We start from the raw sequence: 18070 nt of genomic DNA on the forward strand, positions 1-18070 counted from the left end.
ACGTACGTTATGCACGAATATTAGAAAGAATATCAAGAGAAATCGAGAGAAAGCTTTTAATCACAAGTTTTCGAAGTACCTGAAGTTTTTGAAATTTCTGAAGTTTCTACTTAAAGTAAGTATACACGTCTCACCCGTTTACAATCGATATTTAACTCCACGACCGGATACTTTATCATCAAAGCAGAGGTGAGTTAGAGTCGACTTTGTTTCTAACGGGACAGAAAATGATGAAGACATGAATGGAGGTACCCGAACGACCGTTGGTCCCAACAGGGTGCTTAAGTAAAAATATTTAGGCCGTTATCGAATCGATCCCGCACGTGACCCAAACTACTTAGCGAGTGTCTCAAAGCTTTGTCTCGATGAACGGCACACGTTGCGAAGTACATAAATTCTTAACTCGTAAAGAATTCTTTTTATTAAACGCGCATCATTAATCATACGCTCGCATAGCCATTTTTTATTTCATAATTATTGTATTTTGCATAATTATTTTCCCGCTAAAAGTTTTCTCTCTCAATACTATAAGTACTAATCTTTCTTACTGATTAAAAAATTAAGCAATTAAATTATTGTAAAAATAAAGAAAATTATAAAAAATGAAATTGCATCAGACTAAAGAACATTATAATTATTGAAAAGTTAAAAAAATTCAGAATTCTTTACACATAATAAATATAATATTAATTTAAAAAATAGATACGGATCAATAATAACTGCTGAGTATTTCTAGAATTAGACAATTAGAATTAGATAATTTTATATACATCTGCTTAAATCAGAGATATACAATTATAAGATTACGATGTCAGAATTGTGGGCAATAAAAAACGATAAGCACCATTTTTTTCAATCAAGTACGCCTGCAGGAGTCAAGGCAACTGCGACAGAAAGGAAAGCAAATATACGGAAGTTCTAACACTTCTTCTAAGTCGTTCATAGATTCTATAAGGGGGCAGTTTATATGCAGCCTACGGATGGGGTCAGCATAGCTGAAGATATATATTTTTCAATATAACACGCGGGGGACTGGCGGTTCGGACCGCGTGAATCGTTCGACAGAGCATTCGAAGGAGGATTCGAGCAGGAGTCGATGTTATTTTTTATCTTTATTAGATTGCCGGATACCCGTTAGTTGAGGTTCGACGTGCTACGGACGAACGTGCATGAATATCAAGTGCCGGGTAACACGTGGCGCATTTTATCGTCCTCCTGGCGACTTCAGTATATCCTTCGTCCGTAACGGACTCATCCCTACGTCAACCCTTTCCATAATGGACTAAGAAGCCGCTCAATTAACTTTAGACTGTAATCGATTGGGACGAGAAATATATACAATTTTACATTTTTATGAAAAGTAATCTTGCAATTATTACAATTATTGCTTTGCCAATTCGAATTTTTAATTACCGCGATTTATAATCTCTTCCTTTCTATAAATATAATACATAAAAATAATCTCTATAATAATGTATATACAAATTATTTTCACATTGTTCTAATTTACTCTCTCAAATTACGTACATTTTTATCTAATTGTACGAACATGAAGTAGAAAAATTCCTAATCGTACATCCATATGAAAACTAACTATTCTTATCAATTTTTACATGGATAAGCTGCAATTATGTTTTAAAGAAAACGGATGGGCCCGCCGCGCGTTTAAACGATAAGAAAGCGTAGACGGATGTTTGTTTGGTGGGCCGTTAATGTCGCCGTGTGTATTGTTTACAGAATAACCGCTCGGCCTCCCCCGCCAGCGGCGGTGCGGTTTGTCGATATTGAGAGAGTCGAGAGACGTGGCGGTGTCTTCCTTTGAAAAATACTCAAGGTAAACTCGTATGTTGATTGTATGTTCAGCCTGTGAGAGGGCGAGCTCGTGTGTAAAGAGCGCCTCTCGGTGGAATTTCCAGGACGTTACATCGGCTCCTTCCAAAGTACTTTAGTTTCCGTGGGAATCATAATCCCAGTTGTGAACGACTCCGCGAGTTATCGAGGAATTTGCAAACATAAGGGTCGCTCGGAAATCTCGCCAATCGAAATCTCGTCAGCCTCGAGTGGGTCAAAGTCTTCAATTTTATTTTGTAAAGAAATGCGCAAACGATAGATCATTACCATTAAATAAGCGTGAATTTTACGGACATTTGTTCGAATATCAAATTAATATGCTACATAATATATTAATAAAATTAAAAGAGACGTAATTCGTACAGGATTAATATGGTTATAAAAAAATGAAGAACAATTAAGTACAATAGATATAATAAGGATATTGATATGAGAGATATAGCCTGAGCATAAGTATAAAGCACTTTTAATTTACTACATTTTCTTGGAAAAAAAAAGGCAATGATAAAAGCCGAAAGGCTAATAAAATATTAAAATTATTTAAAAAATAATGTTTTTTTAATAAAACTGTTTTTTTCTCGTTAGATACAGAATGTTTATGCCAATTTGTGAGAGCACTTTATACTTATAGCCGAGGTTTATACTGTACTTATATTTAATGTCGGCAATATTAGATAACATGAAAGAATTATAGGAGACGTATGGTAATAAGAAATAATTGAGGACTCTTTCAAACAGCTTAGTCCGTATACTCCCTTGCGTTGTTCAAAATGCGCGTAGACATATCGGCGGACAGTAATTAATGGAGACGTAACGAGTGGGCGTAGCCGGGGACTAATATGCGAAATAAATCTGCGGTAATAGTAAGTAATTTGACCAATAAGTCGATAACAAATTGGGTTTGCCAGCGGCAGTGCGCGGCTCCCTTAATGGCAGGCAAGTGACCGGATCCACCCCCTCGGACACCCACTGCCCTTTCACTCGTTTGTCGACCATGCGGAGCCATCCCCGCGTGTACGTCGCCTTTCATCCCCTCCTTCGTATGCTCGAGAAGCACCCTCTTTTGCCGGCATATTCAATATTTCACGCACTCGTAGTGAAGGAAAGTTTTGTTTAAGCTGTAAAGTCAAATGGTAGGCGACGAAGGCTATCTTTTTAGCTGTTATGTCGGAACAACAAGGGACATTGAAGAAAGAAATCAGCGTGTGTATGGAGGATTATAAAAATAAGACAAAATATATAAATTGTCTATGTTAAAAATATAAATAATCTTGCATCTTAAATTTGTTAAATTATAATTTAGAGAGAAATCATATATATAACTTAATATAAATTTTAAAAATATCTAAATTATTTAACCCAATTGAATATATAAAAGCTACACTACTCTACATTAATAACTTATTTATTATAAATTTAGCAAAGACTATCGTATACTTTTTCAAAATAATATAATCCAGTATTAAAATAGACTAAAGATATCTATATATCGTGTTGTATCGATAGATGCAATGGATTTAAAAAGTAAGATCTTCCTTTATTTGAAGACGAGAAGATATGAAGAAAGCCGTTTGGTCAGTCGTAATGAATAATGTCCCCATCTGTTCGGGACATCCCATCAGTAACTACAGTCCCTTCACCCCCTCCTTCTGTACTTCCTCACCTTGGTGCTCACCCTAAAAACCATTTCCACCCCATCGCTGCTTTCTCACCCGATTTCGCTGCATATCAAATTATGGAGTTCTGAATGGCCGATCGTCGCCTGCTGCTGCTTGTGATATATTTGGATATATTAAATTTTTTTCATAGTGGACACCCAACGCACCTACGTTTACGTCGTAGCCGAACCAATACAACATTCGGCCAACTATTTTATATTTTCATCTCACTTTTCATTTCCACGAGACGAGAAACGATGTATATTAAGATTTTAGAAAAGCAATTTTTATAAATCTAATTAATTTTCAAACAACTTAATACTATCAGTAATTCGAAAATATTCAAGAAACTTATTTATTTACTAATTTATCAATTATCTACATATTTATTGAAATAAATTCTTGAATAATATTAAATACTGAAGTAATGTACATTTAATTTATTGTTATTTAATTATAATATTATTTACCAAAATTTTACTAAGTTAAAAACGCAAAATTTCTTCTTACAAATTTGACTTTTGTAAATTCACCAATTTTGTGAGTGTTTTTGTTTTCTGTCTCTCCAAATATATTTTTTTCAATTTCTTTCAATTTCAAAATATATTTTGTACATCAGACTCGTATTAGATTTAATGACAAAAGCGCAGCCGAAAATTTGCACAAGAAAAACGTTTATTGAACAATTACATTTCCCTTCGGCCCACCCATAAACCTCCACCCATAAGGTCGAGAGGCTTCGTTTGCATAGTCGCCGACACCTTGCGTGTCCATTACGCGGGGGTGGCACAGGCGAGGCGCGGGGACCGACGTTGGAGGTGGCCGACGAGGGTGAGACGGTAAGAGGTGTGAACCGTAAACGCGCCACGTGCGCCAAATGGAAATGGACCAAATATCGCTGCAAACACTCGACCGTGCGAGTATCGATATACGACGCACCCTCTCTACATCTCTCTCCTACGTCCTGTCCTCCCCCGATCTCTACTACGATCAAGACACATACATATGAGTCCATGTGAGCCTCCGTTTGTAGTTTATATGCCACCCTTCCCCCCTAGTTTCGTCTCGCCCGCGCACGTGTGCAACGTTCTGCTTGAAAATTCTCTGGTCATTCGAATCCATCAAGAGTCCGCAAAATATCGTGAGCTACTTCTCTTGTACTCTTTGACGTTTCCAGTCTGTGTGTGCACAATGTGTTGATACAAAACTGTGTACGTGGAAAGAAAACCGTACGATTTCGAAATGGCGCATATTTTGGCGAGAATATTTTTCGCCTATTAAAGGTCAGTCGACTCGTTTTATAAATTAATTTTATATGTGTCTTGCTTCAATTTTTTATGATATATAGCATTATCTTTGGATTTTACATATATCAAGATTGTCATCAAGATAATTATTTTTCCTATAAATTCTTCAGTATGATAAACAAAACGTATTTTTTTAACATAATTAATTTAATAATAACATAATTAATTATGAATAAAATTATTATGCATAATTTATTCTACATACATAAAATATATAAACTTATATATTTTTTAAGTAATGGAATTCAAAATGAATTTTAAAAATAATACGAAACTAATATAAATTATCTCTCAAATATAATTACATATGTAAAATAATTATATATAATTATAATAAATGAATATTAATAGCTCTATTTAGTGTTTAACACAAATAACGTTTTTTAAATAAGATTTTTTAATACAATAACCAATGAAAACTATATATAATCAAAGTAGGTTTTAGTACTTAATAATATTTTTACAATTTCCAATTCAAACAAACTGCGCGCCGATTGTCAGTCTTAAAACACAGTCCGAAATTGAATTGAAGCTGGAGTACGTAATATCACAACATTTTTTTAATAAATAAAGTTTCGAGTTCTATCAATCGATTTTTCTTCTCTAATGTTCCATGAATTTGCTTTTCCAAATTACTTTCCGCCATCAAAGCGAAAAGTTAATAATTTTATAATAATTCAATTATAATAGATTAAGTATAATAGTCTTAATGTAATATTCTCAATATAAATCTCGCATTTTAATGCATTATCACGACAGAACAATTAAATTTCCTAATTCACAGAACATCGCGAAGAAGGAAAAAGAGACGCACGAGACATAATTCCCTTCTTGCTTCCAGCCAGTCGCTTCTTCATTTATCAATTCACCCAATTCACCCGACGAGAATCGTGGAAAACATGAAACTATAGTGGAAACCGGCAAAAAGAAGGATGCGAGTAAAGATAGATCTTGCGTATCTACGCAAGATGCAAACTGAGAGAACAGAGATATAAAGAACGACAGAAGGTGAGCGAAGGATAGAGAATGAGAGAAAGAGAGAGACGGAAGGAGGGAGATGAAGGGAGTGAGTGCTTCTAACTAAACAAATATGTACTCACGTACTCATTCACCTATCTCTCAGTCAGTCCTACCTACGCTCCTAGAGCCCTTTTAAAGACTTTTCCTGCTGCTCTTCTATCCCGTACCCCCGACTCTGGGCGCCGACACATCACACATCCTCGCGGCGACCCGACAAAGGGAAAAGCGCGGTTAGGACTTGAAATGTTCAAACGTCGGATGTACATGTGTGCACGCTTACTCGGGTGGTTTCAACGGTGGAAGAGAACGTCACGCGATGCTCGAAGTGCTCCCGCGGCGATTGTAGCGAGTCATCGCTATCACCGCTCGAGGATTTCACAAGTCCTTCAAATGGAGGCTATCCTGTACTCAAACTTCGAGACGTATCTCCGTCTGGTGCAAGAAGCCGCGGAGGAATAGTTTTTTTTTTGTATGCAGATCATAGATTATTTAATTTTTACGCAACCGTTATACACGAAGATCCTCTTGTGACTTTATTTGCCTTCATTTGTATTTCATCATAATAAGGAATTACAAATGAGCCGTTCGTTGTCGAAATGACACAAGTACAGTTTCTTATAAGCATACAAGTGACAAAAAATATTTACTAATGAATACTAATTAATTTACCGAAGTTTCTTCTTGGAAGCTTCTTATGGCATACACTCCTCGTTAAAATTTGCATTTAATTCAAATTACTCATCGGATCTGCCATTTAAAAACTCGCACGTTGCAAATTCTTAAAGCTCGTCCGCAATGAAGTCAATCATGCCGATTAGGTTTCTTTTTCTTCTTTTATGAAGAAGAAGAAGAAGAAGAAGAAGAAGAAAAAGAAGAAAAGGGCAGTATATCGATCGGCGCGATCAGCTTCAGTGGAGGCGAGCCTTAAGATAATTAGAAGTATATTTACCGAGGCGCAAAAAATCCTTCGTATCAACCGGATACGCTCCCAAAGTGCATCGTGCCGATTTCGAAAATGGCATCAGGTACGATTAATCGCGATGCCGGATCGTGGGCGAAGCGAGCACCCCCTAACGAAGAACGCGGGTCGGACGTAATCCGCTCTGAGAACGAAAGAGGGGAACGAGGAAGCTCTCTCACAGGGGAGAGAATCAGCGTGGCTACCCCGAGGTGGGGTAGTCGCGCGCTAGATGATATCCAGAGGATTATTCTCTCCCGGTCGCATCACAAACTGCCGTGACAAATCGCCCTATACTTTATGAGACGAGTCTTTCTTCTGTGCGGCCCAGCAGCCGCTCACTCCGTTGGAGCATATATCACCCGAGGCTGTCGATATATTATCGCTCGCGACGCCTACCGTTGCCGCTCAGCAGAGTCAATACACGATGCGCCGAAACAAATAGCCGGCGAGAGACGCACAGCGCGAGCGGGAGAAGTGACAGTAGCAGCCGGCCGTCAGACGAAATCCTTCGTGGATTTAGACGACGATATATAGGTCTCGAGAATCGATCGCGTCTCTGATACATTTTTCTTTTTCGCCGGTCCTTTCGCAACGCACGAGCGCGAATGCCGCGGATAATGCGGCAAGTAATGTCCGATACAGTTAAAGCGTACACAAAGACTGAAACGTGTAATTATATATTGCAAAATTTGTACGATGTACAATCATTCACGCACATAAAATAAAAACAACACTGAAGATTAAATTCTCTATTGAACTACGATAAAACGTTACTCGTTTATAACTTCCGCTACCGCGAAGATAATAATTTTCGCGATGCCTCCTCTCGTTTCGTACTCCCACAATATAAGCCGGCACATTTTTAATTATGTTCTTTCCTATTGCGCCACGCTACGTCTTTTAATGTGGGCTGTATAAATTGTTAATTTACAATTATGATATTCCTGGCCACTTTGTAATCGCGCCGTTTCGCCATTCGGGCATTTTCTCAGCCCTCAGCCGTCGTAACCCTTTCCATAAATTTCCTGCTTTCAGTGGCCGATTTATAATTACCGCTTTCATATACCTAAAGTGTAATTTGCTTGTGTAAATTCCACATGCTCGGCTCGATGTAGTAATATTTCACGAACAATTCCGAAAGGTATACGGTTTACGCGAGTGGCCGCATATTTTCCGCTGCCCGCGGAAGATAACGGTTTGTATGAGATTTATAATACTTCTATATTATACCTGTACTTCTTCCTTTTTAATTTTGTAGAAAAATTTGCGGAACAACCTAGCCTTAGGGGGGAGGGTCATTCAAAAAAAGAAAAAAAAAAAAATAACAGAAATGCAGAGCTTGTAAAATGTTCGTGCACACCGCATGTAGTAGCAAATATAAAAATTTATATCTATAATACTACCGCTAATATTAGTTTTCCGTGGAATGTCTTCCTCGAAACGCGCAGGCGCGGTAGCATTCTCTAAATATAAATTAAAATCGAAGCATTAATGCTTAAATTAATAACGAAGTAATTGAGACACGTGTGTCATATAGAATTTTAGTCGGTTTGATAATCCCGGTTTGTACCAAAATGACACACCGTACAGCGAACTGTAATGCAATTAGATTTTAATAGGACCGTACATTATTCAGAAACGGCAGTTTCCACGTCGATGAAAATTTAGAGGCGATACTTTATGTTTTAATATTCATGTGTCATATCAATGTCGAATAAATGTGCGATTGCTGTCCACGATGCTTTATAATATATGCAAAGTGAATATGTAACTAATGAAAATTGAGGTGGAATTGTTTCTTTGCATTTCTATTTTTATGAAGATTTTTTGCTTTTTCGTTGATAGAAGACGTAAGATAATAGATAGCGGAAGTGTGTACCAAATTTATCATGCATTTTATTACAAGAGAACGTCTTTCTAACTTTATCATACAATTTTACGGCGCCAAGTAGACTATTTTTCATATTTATAGAGCTCGCAAAGTGCGAACAATTAATTTAGCCATAAAATAACATGTATTAGTAAAAACAGTAAAATAGTTGAATATTAAAAAAAAAACAATTTTTTAGTCTGAAATTTTGGAATATTTTCTTTTTTATTTTTTCTCCTGTTTTTAATTACTTTCTTTTTATTTTACACTTACTCTATATACAATATTTCTTTTGGCATTTATAAAACACCCTTTACCTTTTAATCAACTCAGAATTTATTAACGGAAAAACAGTTTGTGCATGCATATACTCTAAAACTTCAATTGATACAAAAAAGATTTAATCGATTAATCGAAAATACATATATAAAATAACTGAAAGGACTGCAAAGATATTGCGAGTATTGAAAATCAATTACATTTCATGCAAATCGCGGAGTGTGTAAGAAACAGTGGCATGCGGTACGCATGCGATCGACATTCTGCGGTTCGCGGCCGCAGAGATCGCAGCCGCAAGGCGATGCGTTTTGCGTGATGCTAATCGCGAACCACGCGTTTTCGTGAAAGAAAGGTAATTCTCTCTCTCTCTCTCTCTCTCTCTTCTCCTCTTTCCCGCGATTTCCCCAATCGGCTGATGTTTCGCGGTGCTTTCGTGCGCACAGTGGCGCGGTAGCCACGCGACTGTCGAGCAGGTAGTAGCTTACAGCTTTTCGAGCGTGGAGTTTCGAGGTTTCGCGGTTTCGGGGAGGGATAGGACGAACTGTGGGTGAGAGCGTGGGGTGGGGTGAAAGGGGATGAAGCGTCGGCGCCCGACGATACACTACAGTGCCCGACACAACGATGCGTGCAACTATCCCAGTGCGTGCCACGCGCCCGACATGACAACACGTATTTTACCACGTTGTTCGTGTCAGGAACGAAGGTAAATCTTTCCGATGAATGCGAATTGTTCGAAGAGCAATGCCAATTTTCAGGACGCAATCTAAGATTTTATTAACACATTCAGATCCGTATTCATAGTCGAGGGTCGATCCACGATTGATTCTCATTTCAGGCGAGTTAGGTTTGAACTAATCATGAAATAATTTATTAAATCGTGGTTTGAGAAGGATTTTTCAAATGAAAGACTGATTCAAACTTAGCTCAAATTGGATCTTAAGTTGAATCACGACTATGAATAAAATCCTCAGTGACTGACTTGCATCGATTGCATTTATATACCTCATTAATATACGTATATTTAATGCAAACAATTGAATTTAGAAATAATTCATCTCTGAAGAGAGTATTTAAAAATTAAGAAATATAATATGCATGTTAATTTGAAAAGAACTAAAAGTATTCAAGTCGATCATCAATCAACATTTTCGCTTAAACTTTTGCGACACTAAACGTTGTGAAACATTTGACAAGATACAGTTCGTAAACAGTCATTAAAAGACAGAAAACATAGTAGATAATCACAAACTATGATAAGAAATTCTGTTTTTTTACCGTTGTAAGCAGTAAAATAATGACACAATAAGAACGCAAAAACATATTTCTATTTATAATTACTATTAAAAGTTTCATTTTCAACGACGATAACAATATGTCAACAGCAATAACAATAAAATGAAACGGTGACAAAATATCTCATGGAATGCATTTTTAGTTACGACACGCGCGCACGACTGGCATTAAATGCGATTAGGTAAAATTTTAAACTGATATTTTATACCGCCATTTCAATTTATTACTCGATGGAATTTTAAATATGCTATTTTCTACGAAAAATGCAACGCCGTTAATAGCGACCGCCTGCAGACCCTATGTCGGCGTATGAATGCAAAAATTGATCCAACGATTTCAGCAGCTGCTCACAACACGTCAAAAGAGAATAGCACGCTCTTCACTCCACACCTCTCATTTTTTATTCATGGGTCTAGACCTAGTAGATTTGTGCCAAGTTGTATGAGAACGGAACATATATCAGTCATCGTGCGCTTACTTGCTACAAAGAAGAATGATGACGAAGAGAGACAGATGTTGATAACTTCTCTGATTTATTATTATTCGACGATCTTTCGCGCTTCTGACGCTGATATTACGTTTTACTTACTCTACTCGATCATCGTCTTTAAAAATCTAGATGATTCAGATATTCCATTTAATAGCAATTCTTCATTTGAATATTCTTTCAACCCTCTTTGCGTTATCATACTTTTTTTTCTAATGCTGCTATTATTCGTAGATGCTTCTGATTTATCGTAATTTTATTTCGTCCTCGAGATGACTTCAATTAAATTTTATTCTTACGAATCCAATATTATCCTCCCAATTATTTGTAAAAATTCGAAATAACGAATATTAAAAACGGTACGAAAAAATAAAATAATCGTACAGTTATGGAAAAATATCACATTTGACTTGCTTTAACTTTTTCCAACTTCGTTTCACGATATTGTTCAAAGCATGGAAAATGAACATCATTTAAAAACCTCTTTGTGCGCGATGTTTCTTACCGACTTGGGAAACTTTTATAGAACAGGCGCATTCAGCGCGTTTCAGTAGATGCAATTGCAAGCGATGGCTTGCAAGATGACCTGATAACAATCGCGATCGATAAAGAAAACAACTTGGCCGACGATAAAGCGTAAACACTGCGTTCCCCCTTTGTCAACGTGTACACGCGGCTTCACGTACGTGAAACAAGATAAAGCGGAACAATACTTTCGTCGATTAAATGGATGCACTTAGAGGAAATTAATTTTTCGCGCTGAAAATAATGGCATCGGGTTGCTGACATAATTGACGGCGCTTTTTATGAAATAATAACAAACCACGGCTTATACAAGGGGACAAAGATGCAATTTGACATATTAACACCAAATTTGCAACGGTTGTTATCCGTACCTTACGATAACTGCCGGAGATAATGATGCCTAGTTGTCTAACTCCGTCAGATAAGTATAAGAACGCGACTAACTACTGTAATTACAGAGTAGTTATGCACGATAAAAGACAAATTAATTTCTAAAAATATGTATATGAAAATATCGTAAATATTTTCTCGAAGTTAAAAAAAAAGAAATATGAAAACAAAATAATAAAATACTTTCTCATCGCACTTTATCGAATATACAACATTTAAACGTGCAAACGTTCTTACGGTTGTACACTTGGAGCGTACAACCGTATCTCTGTATTCAAGAGCAGTAACATCCTAAGACATTGCAGAAAAAAAAACAACGTAATGCGTCGCAAAAGGGTGGTCGCGATTACAAATATTGCTCATTAAGTCACGTCGTGTTTAAAGTTACGGAATACGCGAGACGCATTATCGGTTGCTTACATCGTGAAAATTAAGCCGCTTGTTTTAAATGCTTGTCAAGAATTTCGAAGCTGTAAGTAGCCATCGTATCGATCGCTGCATTCGCGGCGAGTTTACGCTTACACACCTGTTTGATTGCCTCGGTTGCTGTTGCTACAAATTGACACGACGTCCTGATAGCACTCGCGACGACTTTAAGTCAACGTGGCTGCACGTTGGCCTGATGTCATTCGAAATGTTTTTCTTCACTGATATTGTTATATTTATTACGATTTTAGTCGCAATATTTATCTTGATTTGTACCACGTAACTCCAGTAAACACGAATCTCGTACATAAGTATCTCGAACGAATAAATGTACCGATGACGAACATTTCACTTCAACACGATATGTATTTTATATTCAATTTCTGTGTAAAAATTAATTGGTTAGATTCCTAGTTCTAGAAACTAGCTATGCTAGTTTTACTCATCAACAGTACGGACAACACACAAAACTGCAAATTTTCCATTATACAATTACATCGTTTTGCAATCAAATTAATTTACGACGTGTCGACTATGTACGATATATTTCGTTAAATATTTTTTTCATTATTAGCATATTGTGCGTAATAATATTATTGGCGTTATAATTTAAAAGAAAAAAATGCGTTTCCTTCGATAAATGCACATCGTTACACTGTATCACTTCTCGTATCTTTTAAAAGTAACTTTTAAATCACTGTTACACTTGTGCTGCAACTTGACAATTATTGCATCCTGCTGCAACAGCGATGAGATTGGCAAGGCAAGTGAATAACCGCACATCCGTGAACGTACGCACTTGTCAATCGCTAATAGTTCAACCACGACGGATCTCATATCTTCACTCCGCCATGTGTCATTTCCATGGAACTTGGGATTCACGCACAACATTGATACATAAAAAGTATCGCTTAAAAAATTCACTCCATTCACTGTCAGTGCAAAGCTCGTTGCTTTGTCATTTTCTATCTCTCTTTCCCTCTCTCGCATGTTCGCAACACGCTCAAGGAAAACGATCGTAGAACGATCTTGGTGAACCGTTAGACAGAGAGAAGCAGATCGACAGGTCGCCTCAAAATGAACTTGAGCGAAGGAAAGAGATGGACATACTGGAGACGACCGAGAGAGCAAGCGCGAGTGTGCGAGGGAAAGAGAGAGTGAGAGAGAGGCAGTCCGAACACACGGACACACGTGTGCCCGATGTGTCCGTGTATGCTCACAAGGAAGGAAGACAGAGAGAGAGAGAGAGAGAGAGAGAGAGAGAGAGAGAGAGAGGGAGAAACATACCCCAAAGGTGTCAGAAGGCGCTGGCAGTGTTCCGCGGTATATCTGCCGGTTGTCTCGAGACATCCACGCTCAGTAGGCGATACCGTGTTTGCCACGACGCTGCGAGGCACCCCAGGCAGGCCTTCGAGGGTGGCCTCGAAGGCGGTGGTAGGGCGACTTGCTGTGTTGTGTCGGATGCTACCGGGTAGCGAGTACTTGTTGTTGAGATGCCGGGCACAGGGGGTAGGGGTAGTAAACGTAGGGTATACGGTGACAGAGAGAGAAAAAGGGGAGAGAGAAAGAGAAAGAGAGAGAGAGAGAGAGAGGCGAGTGAGAAAGAGAGAGGGTGCATACACACAGGAAAAAGAGAGAGGGAAGGGATTGGTGTACAAAAGGAGAGAGGTGGGGGGAGCGGGAAGGGAAGGTGCCGGGGGGTGGCACCCCCGAGAATAGCCTTGCGCAGCTACGTCGGCTGGCTGGTGGAGAAAGCGCGGGATAAGGCGGTGGTTGTGGCCGCGGGTTGGGTGGATTTGTACGTTGCGGGGGGTGAAGGGTGCGCGCGAATCTCTAACGGCGGTGGCTGCTGCTGCTGCTGCTGCTACCACTGCTGCTGCTACCGCTGCTGCTGCTGCTGCAACCCGTTCCGAGCGGAGGCTCGTCCGCTAAACAGCGGACGCGCGAAAGCACGCGAAACACAACTGGGTCGCGACGTGGCTCCGTAGTCATTCTCGGCGGTATAGGGGTGGTCGCCGCGATACGGACGGTGGCGGGGATGCAAAGCTGAGGGAGGAGGGGAAAGGCACGCGGAATGTGTCGCGGAATGCTAACCAGATCATTGGACGTTACTGTATTGAGGAACGAGGAAATGCCTCGACGATGTAGCAGTAGTACGAAAGGGATGGACGGGGTGAATGACTAGGTTTCGACGCGTGTACAACGACAACGGTGATAAGGACTACGAAGATAACTGACTCGCTCGCACGCGACGCGATGCCGCAATACCTCACGACGAGACAAGCGGCCGGCCGAGGACGCGACAGAAGTGTACACGCGGCACGGATGCGCGCAACTCTGCGGGCGGGCACGACCGGCTGCGCTGTTTTCCTCCCTGCCGTTAAAACAATAATGCAATATTTAACCATACATACGGGGAGCGAGAGAAAGAGCGTGAGCGAGAGAAACCAAGAGAGGGGGTTGCCGGCGTCGGGGCGAGAGAAGGTAGGGAGATAAGGAAAGTAGGGGCGGCCGTAGGGGACGCGCGGGGGGACTTCCCCCCTCCAGAGGCAGCCGAGAGGCAAGTTGTAAGCTCTTCGTTTTCTCTCTCTCTCTCTCTCTCTCTCTCTCTCTCTCTCTCTCTCTCTCTCTCCTCAGCGTTCTCCAGCGATCGCGGTTGCTTCGTGCGCCGTTAGTTGTCTCGGTGCTGCTTTCTCATCGTTTTGTCGCTGCGTCTCTCTCTCTTTCTCCCCCCCCTCTCCCTCTCCCTCTCTCACACCTTCTCTTTTTCCATGCTTCCCGATCCGTCTTTCTCTCTCGCCACCTCGCGCGTGGTGCAAGCTTTTAGGGGCATCTCACCCCGCATCCAGCGCTTTTATGCGACGGCGGCAGTAACAGGAGGGAGGACGCGAGAGGGGCAAACGATATAGGGGCGGACGTCATAGTGGGGATCGGAGGCGGCGCACGCCTCTCTCGAGAGGGATGCAAGGGCCAGCAGCCTGGGGTGGCTTTAGACGCATTCTCCCAGCGATGCAGGTGGGCGAGCGCCAACAGAGAGGATGGAACGGAGTAACGGACGCTCGTGCACACGTATACTCCGTCGTTCGACTGCCTACTGACGGCACTATCCGAGGAAGAATTATGTTAAACTTACCATTCGAAAATACATAAGGACTTCGTTCGTATAAACGTCGCGTTTATAATCAGCCAGTTCTGATTCATCGTATGATGACACTTTTCTTGTTCTTAGAATAGATACTAAAAATGTATTTCTTACTACGAGCTTATCGTTATTTGTTTTCTATTGTATGCAACAACTGCGCGTAACATTTCAGCTATTTCAGAAGATTATGTTATCGGTAATGTTTCTCAGAAATAGTTTCTACTTCTCGAAAATAGTCTCCGACACTGGAAGTAGAAGTTTTTTTTTTCATGAGTATGATTGAGTAATCGATAGAAACTTTTCCTAGAAAATACCGTCTATTTTTATATCTAATATTTATATATATATATACACAGCATTTCTCAGACACCACTTTAACTTAACTCAAGACTCTTCAAAATTAATTTTCATGTAGGAAACAATAAAATATTTTTTTATTAATACTCGTTAATCTGTGTTAATAAGTATTTTATATTTTATATTTGTTAACAAAATAAAATGTTAATGTTTACAACAACATCTTTCAATGTAACCTATATATTAAAGTTCCTTTTAACTTAACTTGGAATTAGATTAAAAAATGAAATTGTGCACTTCTAATGCAAAAAGACTTTCATTTTTCATAAATTTACTTTTATTTAAAGTTACTTATTATTATCTCCATACTTTTGTCATTAAATAAAATTTAATTAAGCATACTAATCAAAGAATCACACTCATACATACCCACGTAAAACAGTTGAAAGAAAGAGAAAGTGCACAATGTTGGAAACGTACTGAATATAATTCATTGCATTCAAATTTTCATATTTTTTTTATAACGTGAACACGTGACGCTGCCTTTCAATTTGTATATTCCACATATTGCAGAATGTGTCTCCCAGGTAAAACGATTCGAGACGACATTTATTGCTTCTTTTACATCCATCAACCGTAATTTACTTTAATGCAAATTTTTATCAAATGTCCCGCATTTATCACGGCATTTATTTCTCCCATCGACCTGCGTGACGCTATAATTAATATGGCAGCGTGTCTAACTAGCGAATATAAACCCTTAACGGTGAGATCAAATGTGGTATCTAAAATTACAATTTTCACCGATTAATTATAGTAGTAGTGCTCCATGATAACGTAACCAAATTCGAGTTAATTCGATTATATCAAGTGGACACGTCTGATATTATCTGTCAATGATTACTCATTGTCCATAGGCAACAAATACTGATTTATGTCATTCATTGGCTCTTAATACAGATACCACGAACAGATTATGCCATTTGATCCAGCCAAATTCCGTTCGTTCGGTCAAGAGTTCAAAAGGTGAATCATCAAACATGAACGCACTATTTAATCGTTGCATACAAATAAAATAAACGCCAATAATTATGACTTAATTTATTTTTAATATATTGTTTTTTAGTTAATATTTTGTACAATATTGAATTGATCGAATATTGTGTTGCGTCATTTAAAAATAAAAAATAATTAAAATTAACTGAACATTTACACACAATGTTAAAATTCATTTCTAATTTTCCTTATTATACATAATATAAGATATGTTGCCAAATGTATTATTAAATCGCTGCTATTAAATGACTGATTATAATACATATATGAACAACACATTGATTATATTATGTATAGATTACCTACATAATTTTTTTATATTTGGATATCACTGAAGATGACCAGAGTAATGGTCGAAACGTTTGAGTTAATGTAACTTGTAATTCTTATTTTATTGTTGATATTATTGTATATTATATTCGCAAAGGACAACCAAAAATACATGTAATGGACTATTCGTTTAACTTGAACAGCCCGTTACATGTATTTTTTATTATGTTACGTTACTCTGATGAATATTACGAGCCAAATAAAATCGATTGCATCAAGAAATGGCCAGCTAAAAAAACAGAAGAACATAGTGAAACGTTACGTTACGTTAATTAATAGCAGCTATAGTCAAGCGATCGCCATAAGTTAAGCCGAGAGAGTCATAAGTTACATCAAGAGATCGAAGTTTTCGATACGAAAGCGTCTCGTAAAACGGGGCTTCGACCTGCGTCATAAATTTGCAGTATAATTCCAAGAATAATCGTTAGGAGCAGATGTTGCTAACAATAATCTAGGTAGGTATCAGCACAGGTCTACTAAAACATTCCGGAACCGATCCATTGATATACGTCGTAGCGCGCGATAGGTACGAATATAAAACTGTGTCGGGTAAGATTGTGCGCATGAATCGCGCAGCTAGATAATGCCGCGACGGTGATCGAAGTCGGATATGAAAGAAGTAAAGAATCGATACGAGAAGGATGTCTGCGCCCTGTTGAGTTCCCATTGTACTGTCAGGCTATAGCACGCGGGAATAAATTTTATATTTTGTTATTTGCACATTTCTTGATGTACAATCAATAATGTATAAATTAAGGATCTTTAATAATGTAATAATAATAATTTTACTAGACAAACGAATAGAAACGTAATTGTCCATATCCTCTAATTTAATTTGTATTAAAAAAAATCACATCTATGAAAACATTAAGTAGCTATACATATACAACTCTCTCTCTCTCTCTCTCTCTCTCTCTCTCTCTCTCTCTCTTTCTTTTATTCAATCTTCTCATTTTTCTATTATGCAAAATTATATATATTATACATTATCCAATTAATCTTATACTTTTAACTAAATTATACCAATTAAAATTCTTATGAAGGACACAGCTATACTATAGCCATTCGTTAATTATCAGCGATATTAAAGCCTTCTCCCTAACCGTTATTGCATTCCCCAGCATAATTCCAAACGCTACTCGCCGGATGCTGGTAGCTCAAGCAGCAAAATTAAATAA

General features: G+C 38.4%; 1 protein-coding gene across 17 annotated transcripts in view; it reads right to left on the minus strand.

The window, feature by feature from the left end:
- Positions 1 to 18070, minus strand: part of LOC108751114 (forkhead box protein P1-like) — a 305487-nt gene that overhangs the window by 43126 nt on the left and 244291 nt on the right. The window contains exon 1 of one of the 17 annotated variants that reach the window (XM_018491124.1): positions 12168 to 12218. The exons of the other annotated variants lie outside the window; for them this stretch is intronic. The gene's annotated coding sequence lies outside the window, so the exon portion shown is untranslated. Of the gene's footprint in view, positions 1 to 12167; positions 12219 to 18070 lie in introns of those variants that run through there. 17 annotated transcript variants of the gene reach the window in all.

Source organism: Trachymyrmex septentrionalis, unplaced genomic scaffold (genome assembly GCF_001594115.1).
Source record: "Trachymyrmex septentrionalis isolate Tsep2-gDNA-1 unplaced genomic scaffold, Tsep1.0 scaffold40, whole genome shotgun sequence".
Classification (NCBI taxonomy): Eukaryota; Metazoa; Arthropoda; class Insecta; order Hymenoptera; family Formicidae; genus Trachymyrmex; species Trachymyrmex septentrionalis.